Source organism: Gossypium raimondii, chromosome 6 (assembly GCF_025698545.1).
Source record: "Gossypium raimondii isolate GPD5lz chromosome 6, ASM2569854v1, whole genome shotgun sequence".
Taxonomy (NCBI): domain Eukaryota; kingdom Viridiplantae; phylum Streptophyta; class Magnoliopsida; order Malvales; family Malvaceae; genus Gossypium; species Gossypium raimondii.
In genome coordinates, this window is record NC_068570.1 from 20,760,765 (window position 1) to 20,778,023 (window position 17,259).

General features: G+C 31.6%; 1 long non-coding RNA gene across 4 annotated transcripts; it reads left to right on the top strand.

Annotated features, from left to right (window-relative positions):
- The first annotated feature begins 9,798 nt into the window (after positions 1 to 9,798).
- On the top strand, positions 9,799 to 16,573 carry LOC105771593 (uncharacterized). Of its 4 annotated transcripts, none has more exons than XR_001126580.2 (5): positions 9,799 to 10,293; positions 10,725 to 10,775; positions 13,605 to 13,687; positions 15,604 to 15,729; positions 16,312 to 16,573. It is a non-coding gene; the product is annotated as an uncharacterized LOC105771593 (long non-coding RNA). The 4 variants fall into 4 exon arrangements; XR_001126581.2 differs by having other exon boundaries at positions 9,801 to 10,293; positions 13,605 to 13,672; XR_001126582.2 differs by having other exon boundaries at positions 9,801 to 10,293; positions 13,605 to 13,667.
- Positions 16,574 to 17,259: the final 686 nt, after the last annotated feature.

A 17,259-nucleotide genomic window follows, 5' to 3' on the forward strand; every position in this document is an offset into this window, starting at 1 on the left:
TTGTGGAGTCAACTGCTCCGATAGCCAAGACTAGCCATCTCCCAAATTGGAATTGTAGACGACATAATAATCCTTCTAAGTATTTGAATCAAATGTTCACTTTGATTCTTTTACATGACTATGGACTTGTTTAGATTGTCTACTGAAGTAAGTTGTCTTTCTCGTAATGTAAACATTCTTATAGTGCTGCTTTTCATCAGTTCAAACTTAGACAATCAATGAGCTAATATTGTTTGTCACAATTTCGCTATGTATGCAAAATATGAAATACAGAAACACAAAAGACATATTAGTGAAATGTGAAATTAACTTTATTCATTTATTCATTGTTCAAATACATAGAAAATAGTTACATGTTTACTATAATATGGGCACATTTCCCACCAAAAGGACAGTATGCCAGCCTATTATTGGCGTTGTTTCCCTATTACCAGTTATAAGACTTTATCATTTAATGCAGTCGTTCTAGAATCCTCATTGTGTCCCCTCTTCTCCTAAAGCGTCCTCAACATGCATAACATGAAACTCTTGGTATGCCAACCTGTTCTATAACACCCCCAAAACTGGCTAGACATTATGACCGGATCTCAAAGGTTACATTAACTTCCCAAAACTTTGACTATTTTCTTTCTAAATGTATCTTTATCTCGTATCAGAAACTTTGCAAAAACTTGTCTAATTTGTTATTAAGAAAAACTTGACAATTGATTAATGATTGTTTCCCAAAATGTTGAACAAATTTTTGAATTTATTAAAAGATTCATGTTACCAACTTTGCTTATTTCTTAATTTAAAACCCGATTTCTTGATTAACATTTACAGCAAAAAAATCGTTAACTCATTGAACTTGATAACAACCATTCAAATTAGTATACAAAAAGTCATCTAATGTATAATTTTAGTTTAATAAAATCGTTAAAGCCAACCAAAACCCAAAACATTAATAATGTCCAAAAACTGATAAACAGTCACAAATAAAAGTCTATAAAATTTAATAAAAAAATCATTTAAACCATATTATGAGAGTATGATCAATCCGTGTTCCCGAACACCGCCCCAATCCTAAGTCCACGAATTACCTGAAATGATAAATTAGTATGGTGAGCTAGAAGCCCAATGTACGACTTGGCCCACAAACATAACATATAGTAGAAATGTTAATGCACAGATACAACATTACAAAGTAGATACAAATGAGATGACATGTTTAGCTATACAAAACGTCCAACAGATCAAATCTTACCACCATCCACTACACACCAACTCTGTTCCACCCAACAAACCAATTAGGGTAATTAATACCCATCCAACCCACACACCAATCTAGTGCACTTGCCACAAAGTAATAATACAGTCGAGCTGTCAAATATAATGCAGAGATACCACTAGAAATAGATAATTGTAGTTTTCACTGTCAGATACAGATATTTTCGGGTAAACCACAATAATTGCATATTAATACTACCAGAACTTTATCCAACACATACTTATATCCCACCCCAATGCACATGCAATAACAAAAAATATATTCGAATATATTCAGATTAACATGCTCTTATATGCTTAACAGATTAGAAGATAGGTTAATAGTATTTATTGTTTTACAAATTATATTTATACACAAAAATTCTAATTGAAATTTTGAAATAGTGCCATGCTCACACAGTTATACATACAACAAATCCATCAAGTTTCTAAATCAAATGGCTTTCAGAATGATATATATATAATGACATACTTAACATATTCATCTTATTAGGAAATAGACGTAATCAAATGACCAATTTTCAAAATTTCGCATTTCGCTCATCCGGACCACCTAGACCATTTGAAATGGGCTCATGTAGCCCAAACAGCCAAACGCACAGCTAGTCACACGTTCGTATGGCTCACACGATCCGCCACACATCCGTGTGGCGTCAATAGTGACTTATAGTCTTTTATGATTTAACAGATTTTTGGGTTTAGAGTCACACACCTGATGATTTTCTGAATAACGACACTACAACACACTTTCTATTCCTACATACGACATCCAAAATAAAGCCAATTAGTAACAATACACCAAAATCAAATCACTCAATCCGCCCCTACTCAATTTAGAGTATTCGGCCAAAAGTATTAAAGCATTCGACCTAAACAGTAGGGCATTCGGTCCTAGCAGGAATCAACCCTTATTTAGGCATACAGTCCCTACCCTTACTGTCAAGGTTTCCTAAATCCTCAATTCGCCAGAGAAGAGTTATGCGCCACTCGCGTTTCACCTAATAGAAACACAGAGACAATCCAAAAAATCTTTGATTCACCTACTCAAAAAGACCATTTACCTCTATAAAAACCGAAAGAATAAACTACACCACTACAAAAATATGCAAGCAGCACTTACCGAGATGTAACTGGCAATGACAAAGGACAACAAAAAAGATTGAAGAAGAGGAACATAAGTAGTGATTGACAAGCTATGGAAAACGAAAGAAAAAAGAAAAAAATGAAGAATAGAGAAATAAAAATAGAATTAAAGAGGGAGAAGACGACAAGGAGAAATTCAGTCAATCAAAGAATATAACAGCCCGTTTGGCGAAGTCTTGGTATCTGGTTACTATTTGCTCTATCTTGAAAAACTAAATGTAGATATAAGTAATGTGTTTATTTTGATTAAGTATAGCATTCCTTGTACATGCCACTTAGCAAACTCTTGGATTTTGCAAATATTCGTGGTTTGGCGGACTCTTCGATTATGTGTACGTCATCCAAATGCTTTGGGTGAGCACGTTATTTTTCTGTTGCATAGATTTGTTTATTATTTTAGTAAGGTAATTTAGTTAGTTAAGTTGAAACTTATTTATAATGAAACTAAGCTAATGTAGATGAAAAGATTTAAATTATGATAAGCGCACTTAATCACAAGAATCAAGAGTGTTAGTGGTATTATCTGATTTTTCCACTAAACTTTATCTCAGTGCTTAAGTGTATAAGGATAACAGTGTCTTCACCGAAAATCTTTACTTTTTCTTTGTATTCATCTTCCTCCTTAATTTTCTTTGCACGTTCTGAAAACTTAAGTCTAGAAAACCTCTCAATTCCATTTGTTGTAGTCAGCTAACTTACATGTTTGTTTAGCTCACTAGTAATTTTTTATTAAACCTAGGTTATTTTTGAAGTTATTTACGTATTTTTAGTTCTACATGCATAAGTGTTACATTGGTGTGTAAGGAAGGAAACTTCTTGATGTTGAGTTCAAAGTTGATGTTTCTTACATGCATGTTTAGATTCGATAGATAGTGAAATGATATATTGAATTGCCTCTATTTTCTAGCTCAAGAAGCTACTGAAAGTTCGACTGATAAAGGCAAAGGACCTACTATATAGACTTTGCTATATTGCTGGTGAGTTCCTTCTTACTTCCATGTATTTTGGTTTTCTTTATCTTATAGTTATATAAGGCAAGTATTCCTTCTCGATAAATTATGTCTAATGTAACTCAGTGAATAAGGGTTGTTCAAAGTTAATAGTCTGAGTTTAGTATGTCTGGGATAAGAAGTATGGGCCATTTCATGTTAAGCCACTACTATCTACCTTTGATATGAATAATATAATATGATTTGATACGTGGAGATGAAGTTGATGATATATGTTTGTGTAGCCTCCGGTAGGGAAGATATATTAAAAACCAGATTAGCAAATCATGATAAAACATGCTATTGAATGATTTTGATATAGGGAGCTATAAGGGGAGAATGTATATGAATGAACTGAAACCATATAATATGTATCTAACTCTGAAAACAAGGTATGTAGTTGACATGAAAATGAATTGTTTGAGTTATATGAGTTGGCGTGTAGAATTCGCCCATATGACACGCCATCGGCGTACTGAGTTCTGTATACGCCATTGGGCGTACTCTGTGATATTATGAGAAGTCCCTTTAAAATATTTGATTGTGCAGTCATTATTGTTATGTAAGATCATTTTGGAACTCACTAAGTTTTTTTAAACTTACCCCGTTATCATGTTCCTTCTCAGGCTTACTGAGTGAAGGAAGACTTTCTGAAGCACTACGCTAGAGGATACCTACTGCTGTGAGATAACTACTTTTTTTTACTATGCATGACAAATGGGGGAGATGTCTATTTGTGTTTTGAGAAAGATATGTACCTAAGACTTCTATTGATAAATTATGATTTAATGAAGTTTCATTAAAATTTTTGGAGTGGTTTTAAAGTATTATATTTTTTTGATAAATAATATCTCACTGAAATTTATACGCTAAAATTTATGGAATGGTTTTAAAGTATTATATTTTTTTGATAAATAATATCTCACTGAAATTTATATGCCATTTAACTTATACTTTATTTTTTCATATTTTATTGAAGGTTTAATTCAAACATTGTAGTTTTACAAATTTTATGCCAAAAACAATTTTAAAGATAGATGATTTCTAAGTAGTGACTCGTCATACTTGGATTCTTATAAGGGATCGTGTTTGACGTGTTACAAGTTGGTATCGGTGCAATGGTTTAATCGATTCTCAAAAAATTAAAGGTTGTGTCACACCCAATCATGCATAGCACGCCTCTAGCTTAGTCCTTAATGTTTGAACTAAGTTAAATTTTCTTTTGTAGTGATATAAGACAATGTCTGACGCATCTACAGAAGGAATTAAGAGTCATATACTTGTAAGAGAGCAAGCGCCTGCCAACAATATTGGTAATGCAGGGAATGCTTTAGGAATGTATTTTTCACAATGATAACACAATTGTTTGATCAGTTTATGGGGAATGCTCAAGAGCCCCAACCCTAGTAGCCTCAACAACCACAGCCTGAAGTGGTTTATCTGGAACAACATGTTCCACCAGTACCTGTGGTGACTTCATCTAAAGTTGATCCTCTGAGGGAAATTAAAAAAAGGGGTGCCAATGAGTTTCTTGGTAATAAAGTTAATGATCTCACTATGGCTGAGCAGTGGTTATCTCGTTTGTGTAGGGTGATAAAAGAATTGAAATGTACTCTTGATGATAGTCTTATATATGTTATATCATTGTCAGAAGGGAAACCTATCAATGGCGGGAAACCTTGGTTACTGTGACTCTTGAGGAAATGATTGACTGAGACTTCTTTCTGGAAAATTTCAGGGAAAGATATGTAAACTAGATGTATGTTGAGAAAATGAGGAAGGAATTTTTGTATCTGAGACAAGGTAAGATGTCTGTTATGGACTACGAGCGAGAATTTCTTAGGCTCAGTCACTATGCTAAGAACATGTTTCAAACAAAGAAGGAAATGTTTGATAAATTTAAGTGGGGATTAATGGATGAAATTATTGTGTTAGTGGTAGCTTCTGAATGTAAAACTCTTGAAGCAATGATAGCCAAAGCCCATAAGATAGAAACAATCATTAGAGATAGAAGTAAGAGCTTTGAAAGGGAAAGGATGAAAAAAGGAAGGTCAAGTTATCCACCTCCCACAAGTTTTAAGAAACCTAGGGATCAAACTTATTCAACCTTGAGAAGAGATTTGCAGTTTGGAAATTTTAAACGTGAAGGATTTAATAGACCAGTTACTTCGATGGCAAGCTTTAAAGGATCTAAGGTGATAAGAAATGGCAATTGTGAATACTATGGTAAGAATCATAATGGTGAATGTTGGAGATGTATAGGGGTATGCTTTGGATGTGGATCTAAATATCATATGGTTAAGGATTTCCCTTCTAAAATAGAAGCAAGCATAGAGCAATCTATCCGTGGACATCAAATATTTCAACAAGAAACTAGATTTGGAATGGCAGGAAAGGTTAGTTCGGTTTAGGGAGCATCGAGGAAAACTTTTAGTAAGCCAAATTATGGAGTGTTAGTTCGAGCTTATGTTATGAAAGTAAGATGTTGATCTGCCTAAGGTGTTAACGGGTAAATTATCTTTTTTTTCTTGAAAATAGTATCTATGCTTTAATAGATCTAAGGTCTACACGTTCATATATTTGTACTAAGGTTGTAGAAGGTCTAAGTCTTGAAGTAGTATATTTTGAAACTAATGTGTTAGTAACTAATCCTTTGGGTCAGAGTACTATGGTGAATAAAATGATAAGGAATTGTCCATTGGTATTTGGTGAGCATACAGTTTTGGCAGACTTGTTATTACTAAGCTTTCATGATTTTGATGCTATTTTTGGGTTGGATTGGCTAACAAGACATAATTCTATGGTTGACTGTCGTGCTAGATGTGTACGCCCGATAACTGTTGAAGGTAAAGAAGTATCGATGCCTAGTATACATAGTGGTTTGGCGAACAAGACCATTCCTGTTGTTTCCACCAGAAAGTTAATTGTTAATGGCACAGATGCGTATTTGGCATATATAATGGATTCATCTGAGTCAAGTAAAGAAGTTAGTCAAGTTCTAGTGGTAAGAAAGTTTTCAGATGCATTTCCAGTGGAACTTCCAAGAATGCTGCCTAAGAGAGATGTAGAGTTTTTTATTAAATTAGAACTCACCGTTGGAATTAAAAGAGCTAAAATCACAGTTGCAAAATCTTTTGCATAAAGTTTTTGTAAGACCAAGTGTATCACCATGGGTGCGCCAATTCTGTTTATGAAAAAGAAATATGGAACAATACGCCTATGTATAGATTACCATCAATTGAACAAGGTAACAATAAAGAATAAGTATCTTCTTCCTAGGATTAAAGATTTGTTTGATCAATTATGTTGGGGTTATAGTTTTCTCGAAAATTGATCTGAGATCTAGACCCTATCAGTTGAAGATTAAGGGTGATGATGTTCCTAAAATAGTTTTTCGATCGATGTATGGTCACTATGAATTTTTAGTAATTCCCTTTGGTCTGACTAATGCGCTTGCAATATTTATAGACTTAATTAATAGAGTTTTTCAACTGTATCTAGATCAGTTTGTAGTAGTCTTTATTGATAATATATTGGTTTATTCTAATAATGAAGTTGATCATGAGAAACATTTGAGAATTACGTTGAGAACTCTACGTGATAATCAGTTGTATACGAAGTTTAGTAGATGTGAGTTTTGGCTGAGAAAAGTATATTTTCTGGGTCATGTTATCTATATTAATGGCATTATATTTTCTGGGTCATGTTATCTACATTAATGGCATTAAAGTAGATCCTATTAAGATAAAAGCAGTGCTGGAGTGGAATCCGTCCAAAAATGTATCTAAAGTTAGCAGTTTTCTAGCTCATGATTTAGAATTATTAGCAATAGTTTTAGCATTGAAGATATGGAGACATTATTTATATGGAGAAAAGTGTCATGTGTTCTCTGATCATAAAATTTTGAAGTATTTGATGACTCAAAAGGATCTGAATTTGCGCCAAAGAAGATGGTTGGAACTGTTGAAAAATTATAATTTGATTACCGAGTATCATTTAGGGAAGGAAAATATAGTAGCAGATGCTTTGAGTAGAAAGACAATGGCAACACTATTATCTCTTCAAGCAAAAGTAAGTATGTTTGATAATGGATTGTCACTAGAAAAGATAATGGTGAAGCCAACCTTTCTTTCTGAGATATTAGAATAGCAGACGAAAGATATTCAATATGATTTGTTTAAATAGCAAATGATATTAGGCAACCAACAAATTTCAGTCTGGGTAAAGATGGTGAATTGAGATTCATGGGAAGAATGTTTGTACCAAATGGGAATGATTTGTGGAAAGATTTACTAAGAGAAGCTCATTAGGGTCCTTTGTCACTCCATCCTAAGAATATAAAAATGTATAGAGATCTAAAAGGCTTATATTGGTGGCTTGGTACGAAAAGAGAAATTGCAAAGTTTGTCTCAACCTATTTGACCTGTCAAAGAGAAAAACATCAAGTTCCCTTAGGTAAGTTATATCCTTTGGAATTACTAGAATGGAAATGGGACATAATTACCTTGGATTTTGTATCTAGTTTACCCTTCAGTCCTTCTAGGAAAATTTTTTTATAAGTAATAATAGATCGACTTACTAAGTCAACTTATTTTCTGTCTATGAATACTACTTATTCTCTGGAAAAGTTAGCTGAGCTTTGCATTGCTGAGATAGTATGCCTGCATGGAATTCCATCTTTCATAGTATCAGATAGAGATCCAAGGTTTACTTCAAGATTCTGGAAATAATTACAGAGATCTTTGGGAACTAAACTGCAATTCAGCACTGTGTTTCATCCTCAAACTAATGGTCAATCTGAAAGAGTTATTCAAGTTCTGGAGGAATGTTGAGAAACTGCGTAATTGATTTCGGGATAAACTGGGAAAGGTATATTCCTTTGGTTGAATTTGTAATGACCCAAAATTCACGGGCATCGGAAAAGTATAATATCGGGCCTCCGTCTTAGTAAACTGAGTTTGAAAATAATTATTAGAAATATTTACGAGACTAGTTGTGTGTTTAATTAGGTATCAATTAGGTGAATTTAGTCTAATTAAGAATAATTAGGAAAAAAGGATCAAATCGAATAAAGAGTGAAAGTCTAATTATAGATTAAAAGAAAGTAAAAAGGGCTAAAATGACAATTAAGCCATTTATATGAAATGAGGCGGCATATATGCATTAAATCCAAGATTTTATTCAAGTTATTATAAATATTATATCTATATAATAATTATAATTATTATTATTATTATTTATTCAAATTGTAATTTATATTAATTATATTATTATATTATGGAATAAAGTAAATAGTAGACAATTGTATGATAATAAAATATACATGTGTAAAAATTATATTTGTAGATGTATAAACTAAACACCTAAATTACTTATAATTTAAATATGAAGATATTTTATAATTATTAATTGTATGAATTATATAATGAGATTTTTATATAATAAATAAATTAAAGACATGACAAGTGTGTGGTGATAAGATGGTACAAGTGTAATAATATATATATATATATACACTTGTATTATAATTATTATTTACTTAAAATTTAAGTAAAAGATATTAATTAATTAATTAATTAATTAATTAATTATATTATGAGATTTTATTTGATAAACAAATTAAGTAGTGACAATTGTATGGTATTGATGGTGTACAAATGTGAATATATGATTGAATATTTAATAGATATTTAGAATTAAATATATATTATTATAACATAAAGTAAATGAAATAAAATGAAATAAAAGAAAACAAATGAAATAAAAGAAAGAAAGAAACAGAATAGGAAGGGACGAAACAGAGAAGGAACAGGGAGAAAGAAAGAAAGAAAAATAAAAAGAGAAAGAAAGGAAAAACTAGGGTTTAAGGTTTTAAAGCTTTAAAGGTAAGTCAATCAAGTCCTTTTCTTTTAATTTAGATGCTTTAGAAGTCTTAAAATAAGGTTTTGATGGAATTAAGTTGATATTTTGTAAGTTTATAGGTTTTCAAGTATAGTTTATGTTGAACAAAAGAGATGAATTAGGATTTAATTGAATGAATTTCAAGTTAGAATTGATAAAAGGATTAAATTGTAAAAGAAACTATAATTTTTATGTTTTAGGGATTAAATTGAGAGAAATTCGAAATTAGGAAAATATGCTAAAATTTTAATAGTTACATTTTGAGTTTGGATGAAATTTGAATAGAAATAGAGTGTGAATTGAATTAGGAAAGTAAGTGAACTTAGTTAGGATTAAATTGAGAATAAGGAAGAAATTGAATAGTGTAAATTATTATTATTTTCGTAGCTAGCAAAGAACCAAAAGCATCGGCATGGAAGGGAAAAGAGAAGATTATCGAGGAGTAAACTCGAGAAAATCACGGTTTGTATTACTATAATTCAAGTTATTTATTATTAAATGTTAAATTTTAATTTATGTGTTTGGTAAATGAAATGTGAGGTAAGTATTATTATTATTATTATTATGAGTGAGAATTAAATTAAATAATTGATATGAATTAACATTTGAATTGTTTGTTGATTAAAAGCGGGAAATGAATTTGATTCGAATTGTGAATGGTATTAAGGGTCTATTTGATAGGGAGAAAATATTTTCCGGAAAATATTTTCCGGATTTCCCGATGTTTGTTTGTTGTAAAATGAATTCCTAAGTAAAACATTTTACAAAACACGGGTAAAATCATCTCATCTTTCCAGAAAATGTCTTACCGATTTCTAAGGGGTAAGACATTTTCCACAACTCAAATCTCAACTATCTTCACCCTTTCCACTGCTCCTCTCTTCACCCTAACGATTGCAGCCTCATCATCTCTGCCTCATCTTCTCTGCTAGTTCACCTCTTCTCTTTGCTTGCCTCGTTAGCGTGCTGGTTCACCTCTGCTGGTTTATCGAAGGTAAAATTGCAAGCTCTAGGTTAGGGGTTTCAATACCTTTTTGCTCTTGATAATTTTTTCTTGAGTAATTTCTGAAATTTTTTCTAGGAATTTGAGTGAGGGAACACTGGTAAGGTACCTTTTTGCTCTTGTTGTATTTGCTTGAGTAATTTGTGAATTTTTTTTCTGGGAATTTGAATGGGAGAAATCAATTCGATACCCTTTTGCTTTTGCTGTATTTCCTTTAGTAATTTGTGAAAATCACCGTTGCTTCTTTAAAGAAGCTTGAATGTCATACTCGGTCTTATTTGAACTTCATTTGGAATTTGATTTACTGTTTTCTTATTCTAACATTGCGGTATCACTTTTTTTTCAATTTGTTTGCATATAGAAATGTAGCCCTGACTATTTTTCTTTCATCTCTTTTTTTTTTTTGTTGAAAAATTGCTTAGAAGGCTGGGAAATCTGCAGTTTTAAACAGTTTAATCCGACACCCTATTCTGGTAAGTCGGCTTGCTCAAGTTTCTTTTCTGGGATATTCATTTTGTTTCTGGTTGAACTGAAGTGAACTAAAGTGCTTATTTTGCAAATCGATTATTCTGCAAATCGACAACAAATCTCAACAAGTTTCTGCCAGTTAGTATATATGTTCAAGGCTCATAATTTTACAATTACATACATACACAGACCCATAAGTATTTTATTTGAATTCTGGTAAATATTGTGGCTCATATTAGAAACATCTTCCTAGGACCCTCATGATATCACTAACCTACCTTGATGCTTAATAAAAGCTGCTGAAGAAGTTGAGTTTTGAAGTAGATCTTGGAAGTGTTTGTTGATGTTTGAGATGCATTAGGTAGATGTATCTGAAACCAATTTGCTAGTGGAAAATAGGCTAGAACATGAATCTAGAGGAGACCAAATTTGATGTCCTTTTGCTTTTGTTGTATTTCCTTAGTTCTCTGTGAATTTTTTCTAGGAATTTGCAGGAGGGAAAACAACTTTGATTCCCTTTTGCTCTTGCTGTATTTGCTCGAGTAATTTGTGAAAATTTTCTTGGGAAAAACTAGACAGAACAATCAGACTAGGGACTAGTAAACTGGTGGCATGACTGATTCAACCAGCCATCAGGTTCTGAAATCCTTGGGAAAAACACAATTTTGATGAACCCTTTGAGCTGAAATATATATATTTTTATTGGCAGGTTCTTTTATACACATTATGATTTGTAACTGCTGCTTCATCCTTTGTAATTGCTTCATCAGCTGCAGTTTGTAGCTGATAACTTTACATTGAAAGAAATTATTGAAAAATTAATTTGATCTACCTGATCAACCTTAAAATTGAAATGAACATTCAAAAGGGTCGAAGTATTTGAGTTGGATACAAATATCCAATACTTACCCAAAAATTAAATTAAAAATAAGATTATACTTGAAATCAAGTAGGAGTAACATAAGATTAGCTTGCATAGAAGGCTACCAAAGTAGTCCATTAAGATTCATCTTGAGGAGAATCATCTTGAGGGATGCCTAATTCAGCAGCTCTTGTGAAAATGGTGGAGCTTTAGACTTCCTTCTCATCTATTGGAGTTGGATTTATTATATTAAATTATAAATTAATTGATTATATTAATCATAATAATAAGATATATGTTTAATGATTTATTATATAATAATAAAATTACCAAATTCTATTAATTAAATTTATTTTGTTTTTTTCAAATAAAATATAATAAAAAATGAAGTTGAATAAAGAATAGTGTTTTTCCTTGCTGGAAACTTTGATGCTGGATATAGGACTGGAGCTTGAAGCTCCAGTGAAAATGTAGACGATCAGTGCAGTGCAGTTGATGTGATTAAACACGCTGAACTGAAGCAATCCAAATGCTTCACAATGGTGCGTTTGCATTAAAAAGGTGCTTAATTGCACCGGACTGGAGCTCTAGTTGAATCCAAAAGTTTACTCAACAGATCAATGATATCAGTAATACTGCACACAAAGAATCTTATGTAACAAATGTTATCAAACTTTAAGGCTTAATTTTAAAAAATATTATTTAATTATATGAATATTTTTGTAACATCAAATACATGTAAGTGATTTATTTCCTGAAGATGTGTTTCTAAGAAGTTGAAGATGTGTTTATATGCTGAAGATGTGGTGTAATATTATGCACTTGGACAATGTTGTTACTATGTGGTGTACTACTAATTATGTATTCGGATAATATTATTAATTTCTAGTACTCATTATGGTTTCAAGCAATTTATAATTATTCAATACTTGTTTTTTAACACAATTACAAATAATTTATTTGATATTAGTTTTTTCAATTTATAACGATTAATATTGTAGCTTAATAATTGAGTATTATTATAAATAAAGCATTGCAATATATGTAAAAACAATTTAAAATATAAAATTTATTAATATATTAATATATGTAAAAATAACTTTTTGGAAAATTTTTTGAAATCGCCAAAGCAATGAAAAATATTTTACAGATTCAATCAAACACGGAAAATATTTTCCAGTAAATCATTTTACAGAAAAGTAAAACATTTTCCAGAAATCATTTTACGAAAAATATTTTACTGGCAATCAAACGAACCCTAAATTGTATGGAAATGTATTGAGTTGTGAAATGTGTGAATTTGTGGATTAATTATTGATTGAAAGGTGGAAAAATGATTGAATTGAAAATGTGAGAAATTATGATTGAATTGGATTTATATGTAATTTAAATACCCTATTAACTAGTCGGGCTGAGTCGGATATAGTTAGCATGCCATAGGATTGGAAGAGTTCAGGGATACTTTGACCTCGGGTCGATGAGACACTGGGTGTCACTATATTTCTTCGGATAGTTTCGATGAGGTACTGGGTACCAACTTTCTTCGGCTTTGCCGATGAGGCATTGGGTGTCAACTTTGCTTCAAACTATCCGATGAGGCACTGGGTGCCATTCTGGTGCGTTTGGTTGGATCCGTGTATCCGCCAAAGTCTTAGTTTTGTTAATAGGGTAAATGATGAAATGATAAACCGAACTAGTTCATCAAATGAGCTACTGAAATGAAATGAAAAAGTTGAATTGTGAATTGAAATGTGATATGAGATTGAGAAATGAACCTAAGGTTCATGATATGTCCAAATTCAAATTGTGGATGTATGATATCAATTGATGAATTGCTATTGTTGAAATATGGAATTTAAATTTAAATTTGAATATACGATTTATGCATTATATGTTTATTATTGTTATAATTTGAATTATGGTAATATCACTGAGTATGAAATACTCAGCGTACGGTTGTTTCCTTGCGCAGGTTGATAGAAGTCAAAAATTCCGGTTCAGCATCCAGATCAATCCCGACTTCAGCATAACTTTGGTGATGTATATTTTCTTTTGGTAATGTGGCATGTACATAGGATGTGTATAAAGATTATTATGTTTTAATATAAATGGTTAAAAATGTTAGTATTATAAGTGTATGAATTATAATGAAAGAAGTTTATCTATTTTATTTAATTAGTATATTGTTAAATTTAAATTGATATTATGTTGATTGAGTTTGATTAGAAGGTATTTAGAATAGAAAATGAGAATGTGACATGAATTGGTTGATCTGATTATATTTGAAAATGATATGGTTTTAATTACAGGGGGTTTTATGTAAAAATATGCAGAAGTGCTGCCAAAATTTTTTTAAAAAAAATAAAAAAATGAAGTCAATTAGTAAAATATTATATGATTTTATGATTTTATTTTAATATGTTTGTTATCTATTTAAGAATTATTGTAAATTATCTAATATGTCCGCTAATGCCTCGTAACCCTGTTCCGACGACGATTTGGGGTTAAGGGGTGTTACAGAATTTGCTTACAACAACAATTTTCATGCTAGTTTGAAAATGCCTCCATTTGAAGCTTTATATGGTAAAAGGTGTAGAACACCTACTTGCTGGATGGAGCTTAGTGAAAAAAAATTAGTAGGTCATGAATTGGTGCGTGAAACTGAAGAAAAAGTCTCTGTTATCCATAGTCATTTAAAAGTTGCTCAAGATCATCATAAAACTTATGCATATCTAAAGAGAAAAGAAATTTCTTTCAAAGCTGGTGATAATGTATTCTTAAAATTCTCTCATTCGAAGAAGATCATCATATTTGGTCAAAAAGGAAAATTGAGTCCAAGGTTTGTAGGGCCTTATGAAGTTTTAGAGAAAGTTAGACTTGTAGCTTATAGATTGGCTATACCGCTTGAGTTATCAAAGATACACAACGTGTTTCATATATCTATGTTGAGATAGATCAATTTGAGATCATGTTGTACAAATTGAAGAATTGGAGATTGAACCAAACTTGTCTTATGAAAAAGAACCCATTCGTATCTTAGCAATAGTGGTAAAAGACCTGAGGAATAAAAGGATTCTATTTGTGAAAGCATTGTAAATAAATCATAATAAAGAAGAAGCTACATAGGAAAACGAAAGGCAAATGAAATCCTCAGTTATTTTTAGGTATGAATTCTGAGGACCAAATTTTCTAAATGGATGAGAGTTGTAACATCCCGTCTGACGAAGTCTTGGTATCTGGTTACTGTCTAGTGTGTCTTGGTAAAATAAAAGTATATATGAGTAAGTAAAAATTTTATTTTGATTAAGTATAGGGTTTCTTGTATGCGTCACTTGGCGAACTCTTAGCTTTGGCGAAGATTCGTGGTTTGGTGGACTCTTCTGTTATGTGTACACCACCCAAGTGCTTTAGGCGAGCACATTAGTTTGTTGTTTCATAGATTGATTTATTATTTTAGTAAGGCAATTTGGTTAGTTAAATTGAGACTTAGTTACAATGGAACTAAGCAACTATACATGAAATGACTTAAATCATGATAAGTTCACTTCATCACGGGAATCAAGACTGTTAGTGGAATTATCTAATTTTTCCATTAAACTTTGTCTTCATGCTTAAGTATATAGGGATAGTAGTGTCTTCACCGAAAATCTTTACATTTTCTTTGTATTCATCTTCCTCCTTGATTTTTTTTTTTGCACTTTCTGAAAACCTAAGTCCAGAAAACCTCTCTGAAGTTGGGTTCGCTGTAGTCATCTAACTTACACGTTTGTTTAACTCACTAGTAATTTTTTATGAAACCTAGGTTATTTTCAAATTTATTTACATATTTTTGGTTCTGCATGCATAAGTTTTATATTGGTGTGTAAAGAAGGAAACTTCTTGATGTTGGGTTCAAAGTTTATGTTTCTTACATACATGTTTAGATTCGATAGAAAAGTGATCTGATATATTGAATTATCCCTATTTTTTAGCTCAAGAAGCTACTGAAGGTTCGATTGATAAAGGCAAAGGACCTGCTATATAGATTTCCTATATTTTTGGCGAGTTCCTTCTCACTTCCATGTGCAGTGGTTTTCTATATCTCATAGTTATATAAGGTAAGTATTCTTTCTCTGTAAAGTATGTATAATGTAAGTGAGTGAATAAGGGTTGTTCAGAGTCAATAGTCTAAGTTCAGTATGTTTATGATAAGAAATATGGGTCATTTTCATGTTAAGTCACTACCATCTACCTTTGATATGAATGGTATGATATGATTTGGCACGTGAAGATAAAGTTGATGATATATGTTCGTGTAGCCTTCAGTGGGGAAGATATATTGCAAACCGAATTGGCAGATCATGATAAACATGCTACTGAATGATTCTGATATGGGGAGCTATAAGGGAAGAATGTATATTAATGAACCAAAACCATATGAGATGTATCTAACTCTAAAAATTAGGTATGTGGTTGACATGAAAATGAATTGTCTAAATTATGTGAGTTGGTATATAGAATTCGCCCATATGACACGCCATCAGCGTACTGAGTTCTGTATACTCTATTGGGCATACTCTGTGATATTATGAGAAATCCTTTTGAAATATTTGATTGTGAAGTTAGTATTCTTATATAAGATCTCTTTGGAACTCACTGAGTTCTTTTAAACTTACCCCGTTATCCTTTTCCTTCTCAAGCCTGCTAAGTGAAGGAACACTTTCTAAAGGACTACGCTAGAGGACATCTGTTGTTGTGAGATAACTACTTTTTTGTACTATGCATGACAAATGGGGGCGATGTCTATTTGTGTTTTGAGAAGGATATGTACCTAAGACTCCTATTGATAAATTATGATTTAATGAAGTTTCATTAAATTTTATGGAATGGTTTTAAGGTATTATATTTTGTTTGATGAATAATATCTCACTGAAATTTATATGCCATTTGACTTATACTTTATATTTCTGTATTTTATTAAAGGTTTATTTCAAACATTGTAGTTTTACAAAGTTTACGCCAGAAACAGTTTTAAAGATAGATGATTTCTAAGTAGTGACTCGTCATACTTAGATTCTTATAAGGGATCGGGTTTGACGTGTTACAAAGAAAAAAGAAGAGAAAAAATGAAAAAGAAAACAAAAAAATGGAGAGAGTAGGGGAGAAGGGGATAACAATCAAGAGAAAAATTAGAAGATAAACTCTCCATTTAAAAAAAACTAATTAACCCCACTAAATCCTACTCCGGTATTATCACAATCAAGCTATTTCGTATTTAAATTTGACCCAAATTCTGAGCATGGGCGGCACAACAAAGAAAGAGCAAAAATAATTTCTACTTTTGCACACAACAAGATTCGAACTTGAGACCTATAAGTTAGCTAAAGCCTTACTACTGAACCAGCAAACTCATTCTTATTAACAATTAAACAAAAATTATAGATAAGCTAGGTGTGACTAGCCAGATATATGGATAAAAATAACCAAAATTCAAGGAAAAGGAATCGCACACAGGACCTCAAGCACACATAAACCACTTAACCACTAGGAAAAATTAATCACTTGACACAATTTCGCAATTCAAAAATTGAAAGAAAACTTGGGGCGTTACATGTTCGCTCCTCCATTTGTTGAGGTCACTATGGAAC